Below are 23589 nucleotides of genomic sequence, written 5' to 3' on the forward strand. Positions count from 1 at the left end.
ATTCTTCAATTTAAATAAAATATATTTGTGCATTTACTGTCCTAGAATGGTACTGTGCTAAGCACTGTAAGGAATGTAAATATCATGAAGGTACTCACTATCTTTGTCCTTCAAAGGCACACAGCTTTGTCAGAATCTATTCAAATAAATGAAGCATATAGCCAACTGATAATAGCAATAGTATAGAGTTACAAAATACGCAGGAGAAAGGCAGCTCTCTTCTAATTACATATAAGGGAATCTATAAAGGCTCCTGGAGAAAGGGCTGGAATAGGAGTAAAATTTCCCTTTGGTCTGTACCTCAGTTAAGGTAGAATTCCTTGGTGGGCTGCAGAAACCTCTACCTACCATAGGGGCTTAGATAAATAAGAGGTTTAATTTTCTTTCATGAGAGTAGTCTGGAAGTGGGCAATGCAGGGACAGTATAGCAACCGAAAACTTCTGTGAAGGAACCAAGAGCTTTCTCCTTTTGTGCTCTATCATCTTTTCCAATAACATCTACACAACAGATGTAACACACAGTCCAGGCAGTAAGAAGGAAGGAAAGAAAAAATACAGCACTTGTATACTTCTACTTATGCTTATTAGAGAAATGCTTCATATTGTCCCACCTATCAGCACAGGAAGATCTAATATTTTAGTTTCCCAGCCACTGGAGTATATAAGTAAGAAAAAGGGAAAAAGAGAATGGGATTGGAATCTGTGTTGAGTGACCTAACATTTTAGCTGCAAGAATTAAAATCTCTGGCTCTGTAGAATCACTCAGAATTGGAAATGAAGTGGTCTATCTCTATTTAGTTCTGGACTGCTATAATAAAAATATCATACACTAAGTAGCTTAAACAACAAAGATTTAATTCTCATAGTTCTGGAGGGCAGGAAGTCCATGTGCTTGAAGACCTGGTGTCTGGTGAGGTTTGGCTTTTGGCTTACAGACAGATTCCTTCTTGCTGTATCCCTACATGTAGGAAGGGTTGTGGGGTGGTGGGGAGGGAGGGAGAGGGGAGGGGGAAAGAAGAGGGGAAACTCTCATGTCTCTTATTGAAGGTCACTAATCCCATCATGAGGGCTTCATCCTCATGCCCTAATTACCTCCCAAAAGTTCCAACTCCAAATAAAATCACATCGGAAATTAGAGTTTCACCTATAAATATGGGTGGGGTAGGCACAAGCATGAAGCCCATAACATTCCACCACTGGACACCCAAAATTCATGCCCTTCTCCCGTGCCAGATACATTCATTGCATCCTAACACCCTGAAAAGTCTTAACTCAATCCAACACCAATTCTAAAATCTAAAAACCAAATTCTCATCTAAATATCATTTAAATCAGATATGCATGAGACTTGAGATCCATTCATCCATAGGCAATATTCCTCTCTAGCTATGAATAAAACAAGTTACCTGCTTCCAAAATACAATTGTGGGATAGGCATAGGAAGAAATAGGGAAGAAGGGAGCAGTGATGGGTCCCAAATAAGTCCAAAACCAAGCAAAGCAAAATCCATTAGACCTTGAGGCCTGAGGATAATCCTTGTTGGCTGGATTCTGTGTCTTTAAGACCCACTGGGTTGTGACTCCACTATCCAAACCCACTGGAGTGGGGAATTGATTATACAGGGTTTGTTGTTAATGGAGTCAAAGAATGAACTTTGCAAATGTTCAAGGTAGGCAAGCAGGAAAGAGGCTTTTTATTGAGAGAGAGAGGGAGGGAGAAGGAGAGAGAGCGAGCAAAGGTACACAACTCCCAGCACAAGCTGGGAGGGGACAAGAGTGCCCATATCTGGCTTTGCCTAGGGGTATGTATCTTAGTTTATTTGGGTTGTCTATTTTCTTTTGGTTCCTGCCAGAATGCCAGTTACTATTCCACCAATCTCATCTCATCTTCGACCCATAGATGACTACAGTCATCTGTATTTAGGTTGATATGTTTAAGTCAGATGTTTATAGTCAGCAAAATATTCTCTTATTGCAGAGTTTCAGTGGGAACTTCCCTATACATTGTTGCGTTGTTTCAACCACAGGTATTCTGTATTTGTCCTTTCCTGAGCCCCTTATCGTGTTCTAACTAGGCAGGATTGCTCCCTGTCCTTCTCCTGTCTCACTTCGATCCCCTATGGCTCTGTTGGCAGGGGTTAGAGCCTCCCCAGGCTCTGCAGTGAGGCCCCTGGTGGGGATCGTGCCCTCCACCCACCTGCATGGTTCTCCTGGGGGGAGGGGTTCCAACACCTCAGGTTCAACCAAGTGGTCTGAAGGCTCTGGGCAGCTGTCACCTGGCCTGTTGAGACAGAGGTGATAACCCGACCTGCCATGAAACCAAGGAGCAGCTGTGATGATGTCTGAATCACTTTTGGAGTTATTCTTCCATTGTCTTAAAGAACTGTGCATGTCTATAGCTTAGTAGCTCTATAAGCCAGTCCTGTAAAATCCAAAAAATCAGATAGCCTTTCTTCATTCCTCCATTTCCTTCCCCTTCAGTTCTAACCAGCAGGTGTCCTGGGCAGCTGGTTAAGTCTGTGGTTCTTACCCATACTGATCTTATCAAATGTTTGCCCAGCCACACCCTTAGTGCTCTTTTCAGAACAGACTTTTTCATTTTTTTTTTTCAATATGAATAGGCTGAACATTTTCTAAATATTCAAGTTGTGGTTCCTTTTTGCTTAACAATTCCTTCTTTGTATTTTACTATAAGCTGTCAGGAGAAACCAAGCCACTCCTTTCATTCTTTGCTTAGAAATCTCAACTAAATACTCAATTTCACCATTCACAAGTTCTCACTTCCACAAAACACTAGAGCAGGGACACACTTAGCAAAGTTCTTTTCCACTTTCTGACAAGGATCACCTTTTCTCTATTGTTTATTAAAATGTCCCTCATTTCAATCTGATATCTCATCAAAGTTGCCCTTACTGTGCATATTTCAAACAATATTCTGAACATGATTATATATTCTTTAAGAAGATGGTAATTTTCTCTACAGTTCTCTTTTATTTTTGAGATCTAAACAGAATCACCTGTCAAAGTGCTTGAACAGCAGTGTCGGCTTTTTGAAATATGAATTTCAAAACTCCTCCAGCCTCTATCCTTTCCCCAGTTCCAAAGCCACTTCCACATTTTTAGGTATTTGTTTCAGGTAGTTTCTCAGTATAAATTTCTGTCCTTGTCAGTGTGGGCTGCTGTGACTAAAATGTCATAGACAGGATGACTTCAGCAGCATTTATTTCTCATAACTGTGGAGGCTGGGAATTCCAAGATGTTGAAGTTGTTAGCAGATCCAGTAGGTGAGAATCTGTTTCCTGGATTATAGGCATCTGCCTTCTCTTTGTATCCTCATGTGGCAGAGAGAGGGGTGGGGGTATAACTCCAGGGGGAAAATCCTGGGGCAAAATACCTTTGGAATCAAAATCAGTCAAAGGGAGAAATAAAGTTTAAGAAACCCATTTATTTCTTACAAGCAGTCATTCTGTCTCTCTCTTGACCAGGCTGCAGAAGAAGAGTGAGCTCCACCCAACCTCTCTGGTCTGGATAAATGCACTCACCCATATAATTAACTGTTAATGTGGAGATGGACTACTGTTGATATGCATATGCAGTAAAGCCAGGGGAGAGATTCTGGAATATTGCAGTTTTACCCACAGGGGCAGGGAGATTGAGAGGGATAGAGGGAGATATCTCTTGTGTCTCCTACCATAAGGGCTCCACTCTCATGACCTAATCACCCTAAAGGTCCCACCTCGAAATATCACATTAGGGATTTGAGTTTCAACATATGAATTTGGTAGAGGTAGAGTGTAGGGCACCAATATGCAGTACATAACATTTTCTCTGTATGTAGATGATATATTACATATATAGAAGTCTGTGGGCAAAATTGCAGTATTTCCAAAATCTCTCACCTGACTTTCATGCATCTGCATATCAATAGGTGTTTCAAGGGGTGGGGAGAAGTGGTCAATCTACATATCAATAGGTAATTACATGGGTGAGCAAGGATTTATCTGGACCAGAGAGGTTGGGTAGAGCTCGCTTCTGCTACAGCCTGGTGAAGAGAGACGGGAGGACTGCTTGTAAGAAATAAACGGGTTTCTTAAACTTTATTTCTCCCTTTGACTGATTTTGGTTTCAAAGGTATTTTGCCCTGTGATTTTCCCCCTGGAGTTACAAAGACCCAAAGAAACAGTAGCAAAACTGAAAACACTATATAAAAATTGATGTCTTACTTTTGGGAATCAATTTTTTATAATTGTGTAAAGTGTCACATTCTTAGGTGTCCACTATTTATACTGTAAGCCTTAAAAATAAAACAGTTATCTTACCAGCAAAAACAGGGTTATTCAGGAATAGCAGAGAATTGCAATCTGGGACATCCAAGCTGCAGCCGAACCATAGGCATGTCTGGAGAACAAAGCAGAGGAATACTTTTTTACAGAGGAAGAAGCTGAGTTAGGAGGTCTTGTTCTAAGACCAAACTCCACTGGAGTACATTGGAAGTCCCATGTATTGTAGGTTCTCATTGGCTGAGTTGTAACAGTCTCTCATTTGATGGGCTGTAGCAGGGAGGTGGAAGGTGGAAGCATCTTCTTTTTGCTGAGTGGTAAAATAGCTAAAACAGTATGGCATCTGTCTCTTCCAATGGAATATGAGCCTTACAAGGAGTTATGGGCATGAGAGCTTCTCCAGAAGGCATCCTGACCCGATGCCAGTGAGGTTTCCCATAATTACTTTTCACAAAAAATTTTTAATACTTATAAGGTGATATTCAATGTATTTAACAACCAGTTGATACATACACTGAGCCATCAGAATTGACACTGAACTTTTTGCTGAGGAAAGTCCCAGAAGACCCTGCTTTGCTAGGCATTATGCCTATTGTTACAGGATACAGGATTGTGGGAAGTTATTTAGGAGTCCCTGGGAGGACTGGGATTGTAGGGAGATACCTGGGCACCCTTTTCAGGAGGTAAACTGCAGTGTACATTAGCTGAATAGTACTGTTTCTGAATTTTATTTCACTGATTGGTTTTTATACTAATCCTGCATCAATAAAAGAATTTTTAAATAAAGACTGGGGGAATATGTGAAATAGGTGTGTTGGATTCCCCTGAGGAAGGCGCCGCCCCAAATCACTCACCAAAGACGTTTCTTGATGCAACAAGCAAGAGGAATTTATTCAGAAGCCAACTAGTTGGGGTCCAAGTCAGCCCATCGCAACGGGTCTCAACGAGGACCCTGAGTACTTACAACTAAGTGGTTATATAGGATTTTCTGAGGCATTCAGCCCTAGAGAATTACCATGGTTACAGATTATGTTGTAGTAACAAGATAACAATACTACATAGCAAGATAACAATACTACAAAGGCAGTAATTTTTCAAACCTACGATTTCTGAGTTGGTGCCACGTCCTGGGGGTGTAGCAAGGTAGGGTCAGCTTTTATGTTTAACTAACCGAAAGGTTAGCGCTGCCAGCAGTCATGATTGATTAACTTGTTTTTCCAGAGGAGTTACCTGGTTTCAGTTGTTCCCTCTGAGTCATATATCAGAATGGCTTTTTGGGCTTCAAGATGGCTACTCTTAGGCTAACTTATTTCTCAGGGAGGTTGGGGTCCTACATTCCCCACTTCTTTTTCTGAACATTCTAATCATGGAATGTTGGTGTCTTCTTGATGTGTGAGGGTATGATACTGTTGTCTCAGCATTAGCACCTGCACAGCACTTACTCTTTCTCTAATAAAGGTTATTACTCGATTTAAAATGCAGGGACCTAAGGTGAGGAGCAATATAAAAATAAGCAGGGGTCCTGTCAAGGTGGATATTAGAGTTGTAAGCCATGGGGATCTAGAGAACCAGGATTCAAACAGGCTCTGGTTAGCTTCTCGTTCTCGCTTTCGCTGATCTAATCTTTCTCTTAATTTAGACATTGAGTCTCTTACTACTCCAGTATGGTCTGCATAGAAGCAGCACTCTTCCTTTAGAGCTGCACATAATCCACCTTCTTTTAGAAATAGTAAATCTAATCCTCGTCTGTTTTGCAGCACTACTTCAGAGAGGGAGGTTAGGGACTCTTCAAGTTTAGAAATAGACTGTTCTATAGTTCTCAAATCTTCATCGATAGCTATTCTTAGTCCTTCATAATGTTGGTTTTCTTGTATAATTGCAGCCGCCCCTGTTCCTACTCCGGCTGCGACTCCTACTCCTAGTAATACAGCTAGAGTGAGTGAGACTGGCTCTCTCTTATACCTTAGTCTAGGTTCTAATTCTGCTACGAATGAGAAGTCATCATGATACATTAGTCTGGGTACTAACTGGACCATTATACAGAATTCATGGGAGAAATTGAAGACAGAGGTGGAAACACATGGAGTTAGTCCAGTATTACAGGCCCACCATCCTTCAGGTGGTGGGACTAAATACCTGTTTTCTCTTGTGGGGATCATGGGGATGGTCTCATTACATAAATTTTTATGCGTGGCGGGAACCGTACCTAGACACTTTCCTATTCCAGACACTTCGGTTAGTGTTAGCTTTTTATGACTGCCCCAACTACAAATTTCGTGGCTGGTTGTATTCTTAAAATCAGCTGACAATCCCAGCCCTTCATAATAAGGTGGTCTAGAAGAAAAACATAACCAACAGGACTCTGTAGTTTTAGGGTCGGTGGCATTTAGGACTCTGAAAGCTCCCTCAACAAGGTTGAGGAGGCGCTGTCCATTGCTAGAAAAGGAGGTCAGTGGGCTAGGAGCAAAGACGGGGACAGCTGAAATAGTTAGGGTTCTTTTCAGGGCTGGCGTTGGGAGGCGAGGCTGATCTGGTAAGACAGCGTTTGGTCCTACTGGAATAGCTGGGAGGGTTTCTACTTTGAGTCTAAGAGTGAATACAACTCCATTATCATATCCTTCCTGATAGAGTCTTAATCCCCACATGAGCCCTCTTTCCCAATTTGCCTCCTTTCCGGTTTCAGTAAAGGAAATATCAATAAGATTACAGGTAGAGCTGGTCATACATTGGGCCTGAGTACTGTTTCTTTTAACTCTTATAAGACTTGGAGGGGAGCTCCCGGCATTTCTGCCTATCCAATGACATGTCCCTGTTTGTTCACAGCCCCAATTTTTGCAGAAAAAGTCTGTCTGCCCACCACACTGTGAGGCCTTAGCACGATCGGTTGAGGGGGCTGGGCACACATAGAAGCAAGTATCTTGGAGTTTTTTCATAGAAGCCCGAGATCCACATCCTGGCCTTCCTATTCTACCTCCGTGCCGAGGGTCTTGTTTGAAGAGAGTACATATGTCTACAGTGAGGGTAGGCCACCAAGTCCCCCTAGGATGCTGTTCTGTTAACTGGACTACTACTTGGTGGGAAGCTGGGGTAATGATTTGCCATGTCAGTAACCTGGGTTCATGGGGGTTAGGGTTCTGGTGGGTTGGAAGTAGCAGGAGCATCAGAATTACTAACAGCATAATTCTTTTTACACAAGTGAAGCTTAAGGGGGTTATCAGTCCGAGTTACTCGCCAGTCCGGGTCCGGGGGTGCCTTCTTTAGATGTGAAGCGTGTATCCAGGAAGAGACGCCGTCCACTTTTACAGCTGTGGGAGTAGTCAGGAGGACGATGAAAGGTCCCTTCCACCGTGGCTCGAGGTTTCCTGTCCGGTGCCTTCTCACGTAGACTGGGTCTCCCACCTGGAACTGGTGAGGCACCGAGAGGTCTTCTGGCTGATAGGCTTCCTTGATGGAGGCCCACACCTCTTTCTGCACAGCCTCCAAGGCTTGTAACCTTTCAAGCAAAAACTTATTAGTTGCACACTCAGGGAATGTATGAAGATGTGCTGACTGAAGCGGGGCCGGGGCCCCAAACATTATTTCAAAAGGCGTTAGTCCAAAGCGGCTGGGAGTGTTCCTAACTCTAAACAGGGCAAAGGGAAGGAGGACTAACCAATCACATAAGCCAGTCTCTATGGACAATTTAGTCAAGGTCTCTTTTAGAGTTCTGTTCATCCTTTCTACCTGTCCTGAGCTCTGGGGCCTGTATGCACAATGCAATTTCCAATCCGTCCTCAGGATCTTGGCCAATCCCTGACTTACCTGGGCAACAAAAGCAGGGCTGTTGTCGGAGCCAATTACCTTTGGAATCCCAAACCTGGGAAATATTTCTTCAAGGATTTTTTTAGACACCGTCTGAGCTGTTTCAGTTTTTGTGGGGAACGCCTCTGTCCATCCTGAAAATGTGTCTAGAAAAACTAGAAGGTACTTGTATCTATACTTAGCAGGCTTAATTTCAGTGAAGTCAACTTCCCAATAAGTTCCTGGGCCATCTCCTCGAAGTCTTTTCCCGGATATTGCTTGATTTTTGCTCACGTTTACTAATTGACAGGGAACACAATTTTTTACAATCTCGTCAGCTAATTTTCCTAATCCAATAATATGATAAGGGGAGTCTCGAACTAAAGTCTTTAGGTTTTTTGCTCCCAAATGTGTCAGTTGATGTAATTGCCTTAAGTATTCTTCTGCCTCTTTCTGGGGCAGGACAACTTTCCCTTTTTCAGACTTGTATATCTCTTGGGGTGAGGAATTTTTGAACCCTAATTTGTTTATACAAACGAGATCTTCAGGTGTGTACTGGAAGCTCTCGATGTGAGTGGCTTCCGGACACACTTGAAGGGGCAAAATGTTCATTCCCTGAGCCGCTTGCTTTGCGGCTTGGTCTGCTCTCCGATTTCCTCGAGCTATTGGAGAGTCATCTTTCTGGTGTCCAGGGCAATGCATTATTGCTACTTCTTTAGGCCTATGGATGGCTTCCAGCAAATCTAAAATTTCTTGTTTGTTTTTAACATCTTTCCCGGCAGAAGTTAACAGCCCTCTCTGTCTATAAATAGCCCCGTGTATATGAGCAGTGGCAAAGGCGTATCTGCTGTCAGTGTAGACGTTAAGTCTCTTACCTTCTGCCATCTTTAGGGCCTGAGTCAGGGCGATGAGTTCTGCTCGCTGTGCAGAGGTGCCCGTTGGGAGTCCACTGGCCCATACAACTCGGTCATCATCTACTACTGCAGCTCCGGCCATTCTCTTACCATCCATGATGTAACTGCTCCCGTCTGTATACCAAGTCAGGAGTCTCGTTCCCCCTAAGGGCTGATCTTGCAAGTCCTGGCGGGTTCCTGTCTCTTCAGCCAGGATTTCCTGGCAGGTGTGAAGCACTTCTTTCTCCAAATCGGGGAGCAGAGTGGCCGGGTTTAGGATGGCAGGGGGGGCAAACTCTACTCGATCACGATTCAGGAGTAAGGTTTGGTAGTGAGTCATTCTGGCATTCGACATCCATCTCTCGGGTGGTTGCCGAATTACACTCTCCAACGCATGTGGAGCAACTACAGTAAGTTTCTGTCCCAGTGTCAGTTTGTCAGAATCTTTAACTAGGAGGGCCACAGCCGCTACTACTCTCAAACAGGCAGGCCATCCACTACTTACTGGGTCTAATTTTTTTGACAAATAGGCGACAGGTCTCTTCCAAGGTCCCCATTGCTGGGTCAACACTCCCCGAGCCACTCCACTCCGCTCATCCACAAAAAGGACGAATGGCTTAGTTACGTCTGGCAGGGCCAGAGCGGGTGCCGACAGGAGGGCTTTCTTGATTTCATCAAAGGCCTGTTGCTGTTCAGGTCCCCAAACAAACGGGGCTGCCTCTTTGGTTAGGGGGTACAGGGGGGCGGCTAAGGTGGCATATCCGGGTATCCACAATCTGCAGAACCCTGCTGTTCCCAGAAATTCGCGGACTTGGCGCGGAGTAGTAGGGACCGGGATCTGCGTCACAGTCTGCTTCCGGGCTTCAGTAAGCCACCTCTTCCCTTCTCTCAGGGAATACCCTAAATAAGTCACTTGTGGTTGGCAGATCTGTGCCTTTTTGGCAGATGCTCTATACCCTAGCCTAGTAAGTTCAGTCAAAAGGGCTTCAGTAGCCGCTTGGCAGACTTCCTGTGTAGGAGCGGCTATCAGTAAGTCATCAACATATTGTAACAAGGTTACCTGAGGGTTGGAGGCTCGGTAAAAGGCCAAGTCCTGGTGTAAAGCCTCGTCGAAGAGGGTAGGTGAGTTCTTGAATCCTTGTGGCAAGCGAGTCCAGGTCAATTGTCCAGTAGTTCCTGTGGAGGGGTCTTTCCACTCAAAAGCAAACAGCGGTTGGCTACTCTGGTGCAGGCGCAAACAAAAGAAGGCATCTTTTAAATCTAAGACTGTATACCAAGTATTTTCTGGGGCCAGAGAGCTTAGCAGGTTGTAAGGATTCGGCACAGTGGGATGAATGTCCTGTGTTCTCTTATTAACTTCTCTCAAATCTTGCACTGGTCGATAATCTCCTGTTCCCGCTTTCTTTACAGGCAGCAAGGGAGTGTTCCATGGGGATTTACATTTTACTAATATTCCCTGTTCTATGAGCCTCTGGATATGGGGCCTAATCCCATCTCTGGCTTCTTTACTCATTGGATATTGTCTCACAGTTACTGGTGAGGCTGAGGCTTTTAATTCTATGACCACCAGGGGTTGGTTTACAGCGAGTCCCATACCTGCCGTCTCTGCCCAGGCCCCTGGAAACTGGTTGAGCCACCTCTGATTAACTCGGGAGGGTTCTGGTTCCTTAAAAAGGCGGTACTCGTCTTCTAACTTTATAGACAGAATGCTTAGGCCCAAGGGTCTCTTTTTGCTATCAGTCACTTGGGTATCTTCAGTCTGAAAGGATATTCGGGCCCCGACTTTGGTCAAGATGTCTCTTCCCAACAAGGGTGTAGGGCATTCCGGTATAACAAGGAATGAGTGGTTTACTTGTCCCACTCCTAAGTCTACTGTTCTTTGGGTAGTCCATGCATATTGTTTCTGACCCGTGGCCCCAAACACCCAAGACTTTTTACTAGAAAGGGGGCCTCTAGCTTGGGTCAGTACTGAATGTTGAGCACCGGTATCTACCAGAAACTCAACGGGTTGCCCCTCCACCTTCAGAGTTACCCTAGGCTCGGGGAGGGGTTCCGAGCCCCGTCTTTCCTAGTCCTCATCTTCTAGCAGGGACAACACTTTCTTCGGAGGTCCCCGTGGTGGTTTCTTAGGGCAATCTTTCACCCAATGCCCCTTTTCCTTGCAGTACGCACACTGATCTTTATCCAAAGGAGGTCGGTTGCCCAGGGACCCTGCCTTACTAGTTCTACCACTAGAGGGCGGCCGTCCCTTACTTTCTACTACTGCGGCCAAGATTTTTGTTAAATTTCTCTCATGCTTCCTATCTCTCTTTTCTTCTTTACTTTCTCTCTCCTTCTCTTTCCTTAACTCCTTCTCTTCTTCAGTCTCTCTCTTATGATAAACTTTCTCTGCTTCTTTCACTAAATCTCTCAGCGACAAATCCTGTAAGCCCTCCAATCTCTGAAGCTTTTTCTTAATGTCGGGTGCCGATTGCCCGATAAAGGCAAGGGCCACTGAAGCACTATGCCCCTCAGAAGTGGGATCAAAGGGGGTATACCGCCTGAAGGCTTCTATCAGGCGCTCTAAGAATACTGCAGGTGCTTCAGTGGCTCCCTGGCTGACCTCTCTTACCTTGGCCAAATTGGTGGGGCGTCTTGCGGCCCCACGGAGACCTGCCACCAGAGCCTGACGATAGATGGTTAGTCGCTCCCTACCTTCTGGAGAATTAAAGTCCCAGTTGGGTCTAGTCAACGGGAACCCCCTCTCTATGTCATGAGGGAGTTGCGAAGGCCATCCGTCGGTTCCAGGCACATTCCTCCGTGCCTCCAGGAGAATCCTCTCTCTCTCTTCCGTGGTAAAGAGCACCTGCAAAAGCTGCTGACAGTCATCCCAGGTGGGCTGGTGGGAAAACATCAGAGACTCTACTAAACCAGTTAGTTTCTGTGGCTCCTCTGAAAAGGGCGGGTGGTTAGCTTTCCAATTATACAAATCAGCAGAGGAGAAGGGCCAATATTGCAGGGGTTGGAAAGGTGGTTCCCCTTCTTCTCCAAGGATGGGAACTCCATAAGACCGGAGAGGAAAGATACCCGGTGGGTCCAAGATGACCCCTTGGCGGCGCCGGGTGCCCTGGGCAGGTCCTGGAGCCTGCCCTACTGCCTCAGCATCAGGGACTGAGGGTGCCGGAGCTGGGGGTGCTGAGGGTGCTGAGGGTGCTGGGGGTGGGGGCACCGGGGGTGCCGTAGGGGCAGGAGGGTAAGGAGGGGGAGGGGGATCATCAATTATAAGCGAATCCTGAGTATCAGGGTAAACTTTGGTAGTTTCCTTTTCCTTTTTCTGAGGTTGAGTCTGGGCAGCTAAAACTCGAGGGCCCATTTTCTTTTGCACCCAGGGCTTTACCCAGGGTGGTGGGTTCTCCACCAACTCTTGCCAGACTACAATGTAGGGTTGCTGATCCGGGTGTCCTTGAGACGAATCCTGAAAGACAACAGCTTTTACTGCTAATAAGGTGGGGAGATCAAAAGTCCCCTCCGAGGGCCACCCAACATTGTAGGTGGGCCATTCGGAGGTACAGAAAGTCTGCCATGGTCCCTTTTTCACTTCTACTGACAAGTTATGTGCCCTCGCTCTAACTTCCGTCCAATGATCTAGCGTCAGGCTAAGGGGAGTCATCACTGTCTGTCCCATTGTCAGTATAACAATAATTAGACACGTAAAGGACACAAAAAACAAAGACACACACAGATTAGACACACAGCGGCTGCTTTTGGTTCTTTTCAGAGCCTCGAACAGAAACCGAAAGGAATCAGAGGGTTGATATTCTCGGCGCCCAAAAATCAACCCTATCTCATCAGGTTCAGTTTGCCGGAAAAACAGACGGGAGGCTACCAGGCGTCCCTGGCCTCCCAACCTCCCTGGGGCGTCCCCCAGGGTTGCAGCCTGCGGTGCTCTAGTACGTCTACCGACCGCAGTCACAGCCCCTTTACGGGATTGAGACGGCTGCCAGACAGCGGGTACCCTTCAGAACTCCGACCGGTCTCACTGAAACAGAAAACAGAACACATACAACTCAAGGCGCCACTAATCTTACCTCTTCCTCCAAGAGCGACTTCGGGAGTGAAGCGGGGTGGACGCCCGATCCCGGACGAGCCCCCAAATGTTGGATTCCCCTGAGGAAGGCGCCGCCCCAAATCACTCACCAAAGACGTTTCTTGATGCAACAAGCAAGAGGAATTTATTCAGAAGCCAACTAGTTGGGGTCCAAGTCAGCCCGTCGCAACGGGTCTCAACGAGGACCCTGAGTACTTACAACTAAGTGGTTATATAGGATTTTCTGAGGCATTCAGCCCTAGAGAATTACCATGGTTACAGATTATGTTGTAGTAACAAGATAACAATACTACATAGCAAGATAACAATACTACAAAGGCAGTAATTTTTCAAACCTATGATTTCTGAGTTGGTGCCACGTCCTGGGGGTGTAGCAAGGTAGGGTCAGCTTTTATGTTTAACTAACCGAAAGGTTAGCGCTGCCAGCAGTCATGATTGATTAACTTGTTTTTCCAGAGGAGTTACCTGGTTTCAGTTGTTCCCTCTGAGTCATATATCAGAATGGCTTTTTGGGCTTCAAGATGGCTACTCTTAGGCTAACTTATTTCTCAGGGAGGTTGGGGTCCTACAGGTGAAGGGCTTAATTAAAGAGATACAAACTTCCAATTATAAAATAAATTAGTCTTGGGGATGAAAGTACAGCCTAGGGAATATAGTCAGTAATATCATAATATCTTTGTAGTTCACAGTTGGTCACTATACTTATCATGGTGAGCATTTAGAAATATATATGATCATTGAAGCACTATGTGGTACACCTGAATCCAGTATTGTGGTTTCAACTATATCAACTGTATTTCAATAAAAATAGACTTAATTTTTAGAGCAGTTTTAGGTTTAAAACAAAATTGAAAAGGTTTAAAACAAAATTATCCCTTACATGTAGAATTAGAAGCCTCCACAATGTTTTAGTTGATGTATCTTAGAGAATTTTTTTTAGATCAAACTACTAATTATATATTTTTAGGAAATCACTTAATATTTTCAAGCATGTTTTCTTCTAATTTGACAACCAGCTTTTTAGGGTCCTTAAAACTTCTTGTGATTTTGTTTGGAATTAAATTGGATTTGTGGAATGCTCACTACTAAAATATTGAGTTTTCTGTCTAAGAACGTGATGTCCATCTTGATTTATTCATATACCCTCCCAATTTCCCATTATACCTCCTCCTCCCCCAACCCCCACTCCCCTGTATAGCCTCCCCCATTATCAACATTACTTACCACAATGGTACCCTGGAAAAATTCTATAAGTTTATCTTCAGTAGGCTCTATCGAGCACAAGGCACATTCACAAATCAATTTCTAGAAATATTGTGACTTTTCAGTAGATATAAATTAAACTTGGTTTCATATATATGTGTGTATGTATATATTATGGGTGGGTTTATACATATACATACATACAGAAAGGAATGAAAGCAATGTACAAAATACATGTTTTATATTTTAAAATATGATCTTACATAATTTCCATAGATTTAATTTTTAACAGTTGAAGTTTCCCTTGGTTAGGATCAATGAGCTTTCATAGGTTTTCCCTGTGACTTGGCAACTTTTCTTTGTATATAAAAGTATTAGAAGACTGTGTGAAGAAGGCCACTTTACATATGAAAATACTTAATTAGCTAAACAAATATATTTAACTTATTTCACTATTGGACTATAAACTTGAAGTCCACAATGTAAGTTTAAATACAATTTTTATATTCCAGAGAGCCTAAAATAGCTGTTCTGGAACTGGCAGGTGGATGTATTTATCTAGGGCATTAAAGACATCTCTTGAGTACCTGCTGTGTGTCACACAGTTTGCTAAGCACTTTACATTAATTTTTCTCATTTAACTTTCTCATTAAATCTCTGAGGTAAGTCTTAAAATCCCCATTTTACCATAGGGAAAATGAGGCCCAGAAAGGTTAAGAAACTTGCTAAAGGTCTCTGAATTAAATAATTGTGGAGCTATAGGCAACTTGATGTCAAAAGTTCATCTTGAAACCAACAGCTATGTCTTTGCTCCTCCCTCTGAAGTTTAGATTCTGTTAACTGAATGGAAACCAAGTTTTTGGTCTTCTCTGTACCTGCTTCTTGCCAGATCTCTCCTGTTGTGATGATAACATTCTGATCAGATACTTAGGGCACCTGGGGCCACAGTGAGCTCTGCTGCTGATTAACTATGAAACCCTGACAGTTGTTACCTTATTTCTAACAGACATTGTTTATATACATAAAGCACTTTGTAATGTATTATTTGAGTAGTTGTAATGTTAGGCAAAATAATGCTTCTCCCCCACACAAAAAGAGGTCCATATCTTAAGCCCCAGTACCTGTGATTGTGTTGTTAAATGGAAAAGTAGAATTAAGATTGCTGATAGAATAAAGTTGCTAATCAGCTGACCCTAAGATGGGGAGAGTATCCAGGTTTACACAGGTGGGCCCAATGTAATCAAAGGGTCCTTATAAGGGAGAGAAAGGGCGGAGCATCAGTATCAGAGCAAAATGAATGACTCTGTGTGCCATGGTTCTTATTTCTAATCATAAAGAATTAGTGACTCCTTTGTCAGAAATTGTCTATAGTTTAGACTTGATGTAAACTCTACTTCAAATACACTAACTTGTTACTAGTTGCTTATTCAAAGACAAGGGGCATCAGGAGCTAAGAAATTCAAGTGGCTTCTAGAAGCTGGAAAAGGTAAGGTCACATTTTCTCCTAGAGCCCCCAGAAGGAACTCAGCCTTGCCAGTACCTTGATTTTTAGGCCACAGTGATCTTTTTAGGGCTTTTGGTCTCCAAAATTGTAAGCTAATGAATGTGTTTTGTCTTAAGCCACCAAGTTGTGGTAATTTGTTACAGCAATAATAAGAAATGAATAGAAGTGTTGTTACAAATCTGCAATGTAAAAGTCACTTACAAATCTGTAAAATTATCTACAAACTTTTAGATACCATTATCTCTGTAGATGTGGAAAAGAGGTTCAGAATTTAAATGACATACTTAATGAAACTTGATTGTTACATACTGATTAGGAAAGGAACACAGGTGTTTGGACTCCAAACCCAGTTCACTTTATGCTGTAAAATGAGGGGGCAGGATGACAGACTATAAGGTCCTTCCAGCTCTAATACTTAGTGATTTTAAAGTGTCAAACAAAATCATAGATTAAAAAATGGGGACTTGTTGGCTGTGTATCTCCTTAGTTTTCAGGAGTGTTTCTAAAGCAAACAGATTTTGGCATCTTTCTGCTGCATAGAAAAACGGGTAGAGATTGTTTTAAACCTCAGCCTTGTAGCCTTCGCTTCTCTCACTGAAGTCCAGCTGCCGTGCTGCTTCACATACAAAACAAACCACTTTCTCCTGTGCCCATCAAGGATTTGCTGGCAGCTCAACAACTGACTTTCTGTTGACAGAAACTTATTTTTGCTTGACCTGTTTCTTGAGTAAAATTAGTCTTTTCAACAATTCAAAGCCTTTTTAACATGTAGAATTAAATAAAACAAATGAACTTGAGAATGACTTAGAAAGGAAGGAAAGCAATGCATAATTTATTATTTACATGCAAAAGAAATGACAAGTGTTATTTTTATTTTCAGTCCCTTGGTAAATATGAATGAAACTCCTTGCCAGGTGTACTTAAGTGACTTGTTTTAGTTTATTTTCCTTTTTTCATCCATTGTCAAAATTCCACTTTGTTCTCTGATTTCTTCTGTGGCTACTGTATGTGGCAGCAAAATGAATGATTCTGTGTGCCATGGTTCTTATTTCTAATCATAAAGAATTAGTGAATCCTTTGTCAGAAATTGTCTATAGTTTAGACTTGATGTAAACTCTACTTCAAATACACTCTAACTTGTTACTAGTTGCTTATTCAAAGTACAATACATCTGTTTCTCAGATCTGAGAGCTCTCTACATCCACACATCTGTTCTGACTAATGTTTTTGCTGAAAGAACATGTTGGCAGTGGGGTGAAGTCATCACAATCTGATTTGGCGGGAAGTTTTTTTTCCCCCCCATATTACCTAAGCCAAAAACAGCCACCTATTGCAAAAATAGAAGTAAAAAATGTTGTATACCAGTTTTGGAAATATCTCTTGGTTGGAGCATTTTAAGGGTTTATTGTTATTTTGGTTTGGGTTAGGATTTATGTTTTAAGCACTTTAGGACTTTTATCAGGAAGACTGTGGTGTCAGGTTGGGTAAGAACATTAAATTGTAGAAGAATGTCTGCTGTTGAGTTCTCTCATTCACTTGGGCTACAGATTATGTAAGAGAAGTTAAATATTAAAATAAAACAGAATTGACAAGTGCAAAGTATATAAGTAACTTACAAGTAAGTGAACATATTTTAATCTTTCATTGAAATGCATAATAGGCAAATGTGAAAAATTTATATGTGTGGATTATGAACCATTTGAATGCATGAAGCACTGCTTCCTGGGCACTGTTACATCAGGAACTTTGTATACATGAATGCAATAAATGATCACAGCAATGTGATAGTGTATCACCAATTTTCCTATTTTATAGATTAAGAAACTAAGAAGTTAAAAACATGATGAAGACTGTATAGCTAGGAAGTCACATATGAAGATAAAACCAGGGACTTCTGATGTTCAAGCATGTGTTCTGTGCTCTGTGACTATATGGATAAGAATTCTCTAGTTTTTCTACTCATCATCTTTTTGTAAACTTATAAAGATGTTAGCAATATTTTGTGAGATACAAACAGCTCTGATGTTAATTAACTATTCAAAGACAAACCATTTGACTTTTAGAAATACTTCTAAGATAATAATAGCATTCAAATGACTTCTAGGACGTCACTTAGACATGAAAGCAGACAGTGATGTGAGCAGATCAATACTCAAATTGTGAAAATTTAAAAGCACATACCTGAGCATAAGCCATAATTTTTTGCGTTAATTCTAATAGCTATTAAAATGTTTTCAAATGATTTTTTTCCCCTGAAATCAAAATTACTGCCAAGTAATCATTTGTGCATCCAGTAGTTATTTGTAGATAATGGAAAGGAGTGGTATGTGGTGTGAAATTACTTTGTGTTCTTGTATAATGTTATGCCATTTTTGAATCATTCTTAGGATTTATTTGTGGAAGAAATGTGGCTCAAACTGCTATTAATTAACTTCTTGTCCAATGTGAGAATATTATGTATTAAAATCAACAAATTGGACCTCCAAAGAGCCCATGTTGAACGCTTTATGATATATGAATAAAATTATTTAGATTCTAAAACAGTTTTATAGATAGGGAATTTAATGATAGTGATTTTTAAGGAGAGCTATTTTCAATGAATGAGCACAATTATTATATAGGTTACCTTGGTTTAGGCTTGCATTTTAAGTCTCTTTTCTGGTAACATCTCCCAGCACATGTACTGAAGCTGATTTAACTCATATATACAAATTATTTGTGTGGGCATGTGACCATGTGTGCTTGTGTGTACATATATAATCTTAGCATAGTGAGTTACCAGTTCATAGAATTCTATTTCAGTCTATCTTGAAATGAATATATTGTCTTTAAATAAATATTTCAATTGTTGGGAAAAGGATTTTTTTGGATACACTTATGCTTGTCGACAATTATTTTATAATAATGATTTTTTTTGTCAGCAATGTACAATGAGGTAAAGGAGTTGCAGTGGGGGAATAATTGAAATGTAAAGTAAGATTTCTCAGCTTTGTACAAGTAGAAGGAACCAAGGATAAGTTTGTTATCTATCCAGACTTAATTGACTTAGTATATCACAGGCCTTTTACATTTACAGTATTTCATTAATTCTAAAATGCATGTATCTAGTCCATATTTTTCACCTCTGAATTCAAGATGTATCATACAATTAACAGTATTTTACAACTGTTGGCCAGAATGCAGTTGCATTGTAGTTTCCATTACTGTGCGTGAAGGGATTTGATCATGGATATTTATTTCTACGTCAATATTGTACTACTGTAAATGCTGAACTTGACACTTAGATGTCAAATAATTTAAATATAATTTGAGAAAGAAATCAGTACAGTTATTCCCTGAAAACCTTCCACTGACAAATCGTAGTAACAAAAAAATCATTAAAATGTATAGACTTGAAAATGGTATTAGAAACTAGGGTCTTACCCTAGTTGTTGCCTATTGCTAATGGTGTGTCATCTTTAGCAGTGAGATACCTGTCTCTTATTATTTACAATATATTGTTTGTTCAACCCTAGGGTAATACAAAATAGTTTCAAAATTGCCAACCCATACTTTTGTAGGAAACAAATTTACCAACTGGAGAACAGGCTTGCCATATAGTACATTTTGTTTAGCCTCAAACTTGAAGCACTATTTTAAAATTTTTTTTTATTTTTTATTAAGGTATCATTGATACACACCTCCATGAAGGCCTCACAAGAAAAACAATGTGGTCACCACCTCTACCCCCACTGAGTCCCCACACACACACCTCACTGTAGTCACGATCCATCAGTGTAGCAAGACACCACAGAGCCCCCACCTGTGCCCCCTGAGCCACACTGTCCCCCACCGCGATCCCACACACACCACTGTGAATCAATCGAGACACTGCACAATCTCCTCCCTCCCTCCCTACTCGCCCTCCCCACCACTCCCCTTTGGTAACCACTAGTCCATTCTTGGAGTCTGTGATTCTGCTGCTATTTTGTTCCTTCAGTTTTGATGAAGCACTGTTTTTTAAAGGTAGGCATGCTATGAACTATCTCTTGAGAGAGATTTGAAGAATGAGGAGGACTCAGTCCCCCATTGCTGGTTTAAAGGTAGAGGAAAAAGGGCAACAGAAGAAATGTAGACACTCTTCAGAGCTGAAGTCAACGCTGGCTGACAGCCAGCAAGGAAATGGGGCCTGAATTCAGTAAACAACCTAAGTAAATCATAAGCTTTTTCATGAGAAAATATCAGGCAAACACAAATTACCCAACCTGTACTCTTCATAGGTGTGAAGGACATAAAATACATAGAAGGACCAAGAAACTATACACATTGAAGGGGACTACAGTGACAATGGTAACTCAATGCAATGTGAGTTTCTGGATTTGATCTGGAATAGCAGAGAGACATTCATGGAAAACTGGTGAAAGTCTCCATTTTGGTTGACAATATTCTACCAATATCAATTTCCAAGTTTTGAGAATTGTGCCATGGTTATGTACCATGACAAATGATTCATAAGAGCTGGATATTGAATATGAAGATGATTTAAGAATAACCAATTTGCTTGGCTTTTTGCTTTATATATATAATAAAATTACAGTAAATATGACAATTCTTAGAGTTCTTTTCAAATATAAAACATTAAGTGATTCTGGATATAGCTGGTAATTGTAGGTCTACTTTGGTTATGTAGCTGTATTCCTATTTGTTAATGTGTGCATGGAATTTAATTAGTAATTTAAAATCTATACACGCTTATGTTACACTACAAGAAGATATGTCAAAGAAATAATCAATCTTCTCATGTTTTCTTCTGTCTGCTACTTCTATAGCTTCTCTTCTTCCTTCATAATTACAACCCCTAAGTAGAATTCGTGCCTCATATCGAAATTACCAAGTATCATAATTCTTCCAAGTGGTAAAGATACCTCAAGACAAATGCTGGACATAGAAGCCACAGGGCATAAATCTTCAAAGAAGTAAAAAGCTAACCTTTGCAAACAATATTGCTTCTCTCTCACTTACCAACTTTACATTTCCCTGTATGGCCCCGGAAGATGACTGGTTAGCCAGAGACGGGTAAGATTCCTCAAGGGAGGAACAACCTAAGATAGGCACAGTCGCAGGGGGGCCATCAGGTGAGAAATTGGGGATCAACAGAGGTGAGGCTTAGAACCTCAACCCCTCCGGTTTTGAGAGAAATCTTCTGCATCCGTGGATGTTTTGTTGCCCTTGTCTAGCTTGGATTAATACTTAGTCTATAGGCACACACCTGATCATGTACAGCACTAAACTATGTTTTCTACCTTTATCTTGCATCTACCTACCACTTCAGCATTTTGTTAAAAATTAATAATAATAATAATGGAGAAATGTGGGATTCACATATAAATCAAGTATAAAAATCAAATGAATAATCATAATTGACCTGATTGTTTATAGTTCATGATACGTAATCAAAACCAAAAGTTTCTGTGATGATTGCCCTTGCACTGTTCACCATGTAAGAACTTATTCACTATGTAAGAACTTGTTTACCATGTAAAAACTTGTTCATTATGCTTCAGAAGATTGGGGACTGTTGAGAATTAGGCTTGGGGTTGATTAATGAATGTGCATTGAGTCCCCTATACAGAATTTTATTGTTATTAACAACCATTTGATCAATAAATATGAGAGATGCCCTCTCAAAAAAAACATTAAGTGATTAGAAAGCATTGTCATAGCTTCATTAGCCATTTATTGTGGTATAGTGAAATGAGGGAATCTTATAATTGATATTATCTTACATGTGATAAACAAGTTTTGTATCATTTAATCCTTATATAAAACAGGTAATAAAATATCATTAAGGAAGAAAGTGAAGTTCCGTGATATTAAGTAGTTTGCCTAAACTCACAGTATTAATAAGGGGAATAGATGAAAATCAAAATAGTTCTGTGAGACTAAAGAGCCAATATTCTTTATATACAATATGCTACCTCTCATAAGAAATGAAAATGTACAGGACACAAATTTGACCCTGGACTTAAAATATTAGTTTTTCCCCCTTAGACTGGCACACATACATAGTATATTCAATATAAATTAAACTCTATAAATTAAGGAATTAAGCATATTTAGAAGGATGAAATGTTGAAAATAAGACAATCACATGATGTTAAATGCATTCAGAGACATAGTAGCCATAAATTTGAGTGGTTTTATTTTGTTTAGATCTAATGAGATGGTAAACTGCATTATTTTGAATTATTTTTAGTTGTATTGAAATTATAAACTTTAGCTTTTAGAGCTAGTGAAGACAGCAGTAATGCTGAATATTGTCACTTAGAAGCTCCTACAGTTTTTGTGTGAAACTGAAGCGCTTAAGAAATTATATAGCACAAGATTTTGTCTTGGGCTTTTCTAAAGCAGTTGCTTATTTTTTGAGAAAGAAACATAAAGGAGCAAACAAGAGTTTCATTTCTAGGCCACAATTCATCCCTTATGTCATGCCAATCAAAACACTTTCTGTTTATTTTACAGCTTTCCCAAATGAATCATTTTAGTATTGATATTTATTTCTAACACTCTGTGCTTTGAAAAAGGTATTTAAATAACCACAAAACTAAGAATATGCTTTAAAAATGTGGAAATATCAGGGAACAATCCACATACACAATTTTATGCTTTTAAAATCATATTAAGCAAATGAGTTAAACTAATTTAGACTCTTTATGTTGTCAGAAACAGAATGCTTTAAGAATGCTTTTATTTTTGACATTTTTCAAAGTAATATCAATTTGAATATATATTCAAACTATTAAAAAAAACTATAAGGAAAACCACTCCAGATTCTGTTGTACAGAAATAATTATTAATATTAGGATAACATTTCAGTTGCAGATTTTTATATATGTAACTAGTTATTTACAGAGATAGCAGATATATGTCTCTTAAAAAATTGATTGTCATAGGTACTATTAAACTTTTCTAAAAGGTCTTTATTTTTTTAAATAAAAATGAAGGATAAAATTTTAGTAATTTCTCATAGATCTTCACAAAAATTGAGTATTAAAAAATTCGAATATTAAAAATGAGATTATGTGATAAATTAAGAGTGCAGCCTTATATATATATTACCAACTTATTTTAATCTTAGAATTCATTAATTAACTCACTGTACTGTGACATTCTCTTCTATTTCCCATTGCTGTACTTGCTGATTTACTGGTTACGTTTTTATATGGTCAGGCTTCTAATATTTACAATCTGTTATATAACCAATTCACATAATTGTTTAAGTAGAAGTATTACATTTAAATGGATTTGGTGCTTACCATCATATATTTACCACAGTTTTTTCATTCTGTATGTATATTTTGATATATCTCTGAATAAACAGGATTTTCCTGTTAAATCTAGTTGATTCTTCCCCTGAAAAAAGCTTATGAGTGATGTAGATGCTGAGATATTATAGGTGGTATGCTTTATTTGCTTAAGTATATGGAATTTTTTTTCTTCTGAAGTTCTATAATTATATCAGAATATATTTTGGTATTGAGCATTTTGTACCAGATTTGCCTGGAGCTCAGTGTGGTCTACTTGCAGATTCAGTTCATTTTAAGGATACTTACCTTTATCCACTATTTTTCCTGACTTATTAATCTTTCCATATTTTGCTTGTATTCAGTTCAGGCCTTACTCTTCTGTTAATAATTTGCTTTTCAATTGTCAGTGATGTGTATTTCATTCCTTGCTGTGTCTAGTTTATATTATTTCATGTTATATTTCTCTTTAACATGTTTCTTTAGTTTCCTATTTATTTTTTCATTTATTTTATCATCTCCTTTTTATTAAATTTATATTTTCCTAAAAATTTTTCTAG

The sequence above is a fragment of the Manis javanica genome, chromosome 8, assembly GCF_040802235.1.
Source record: "Manis javanica isolate MJ-LG chromosome 8, MJ_LKY, whole genome shotgun sequence".
Classification (NCBI taxonomy): Eukaryota; Metazoa; Chordata; class Mammalia; order Pholidota; family Manidae; genus Manis; species Manis javanica.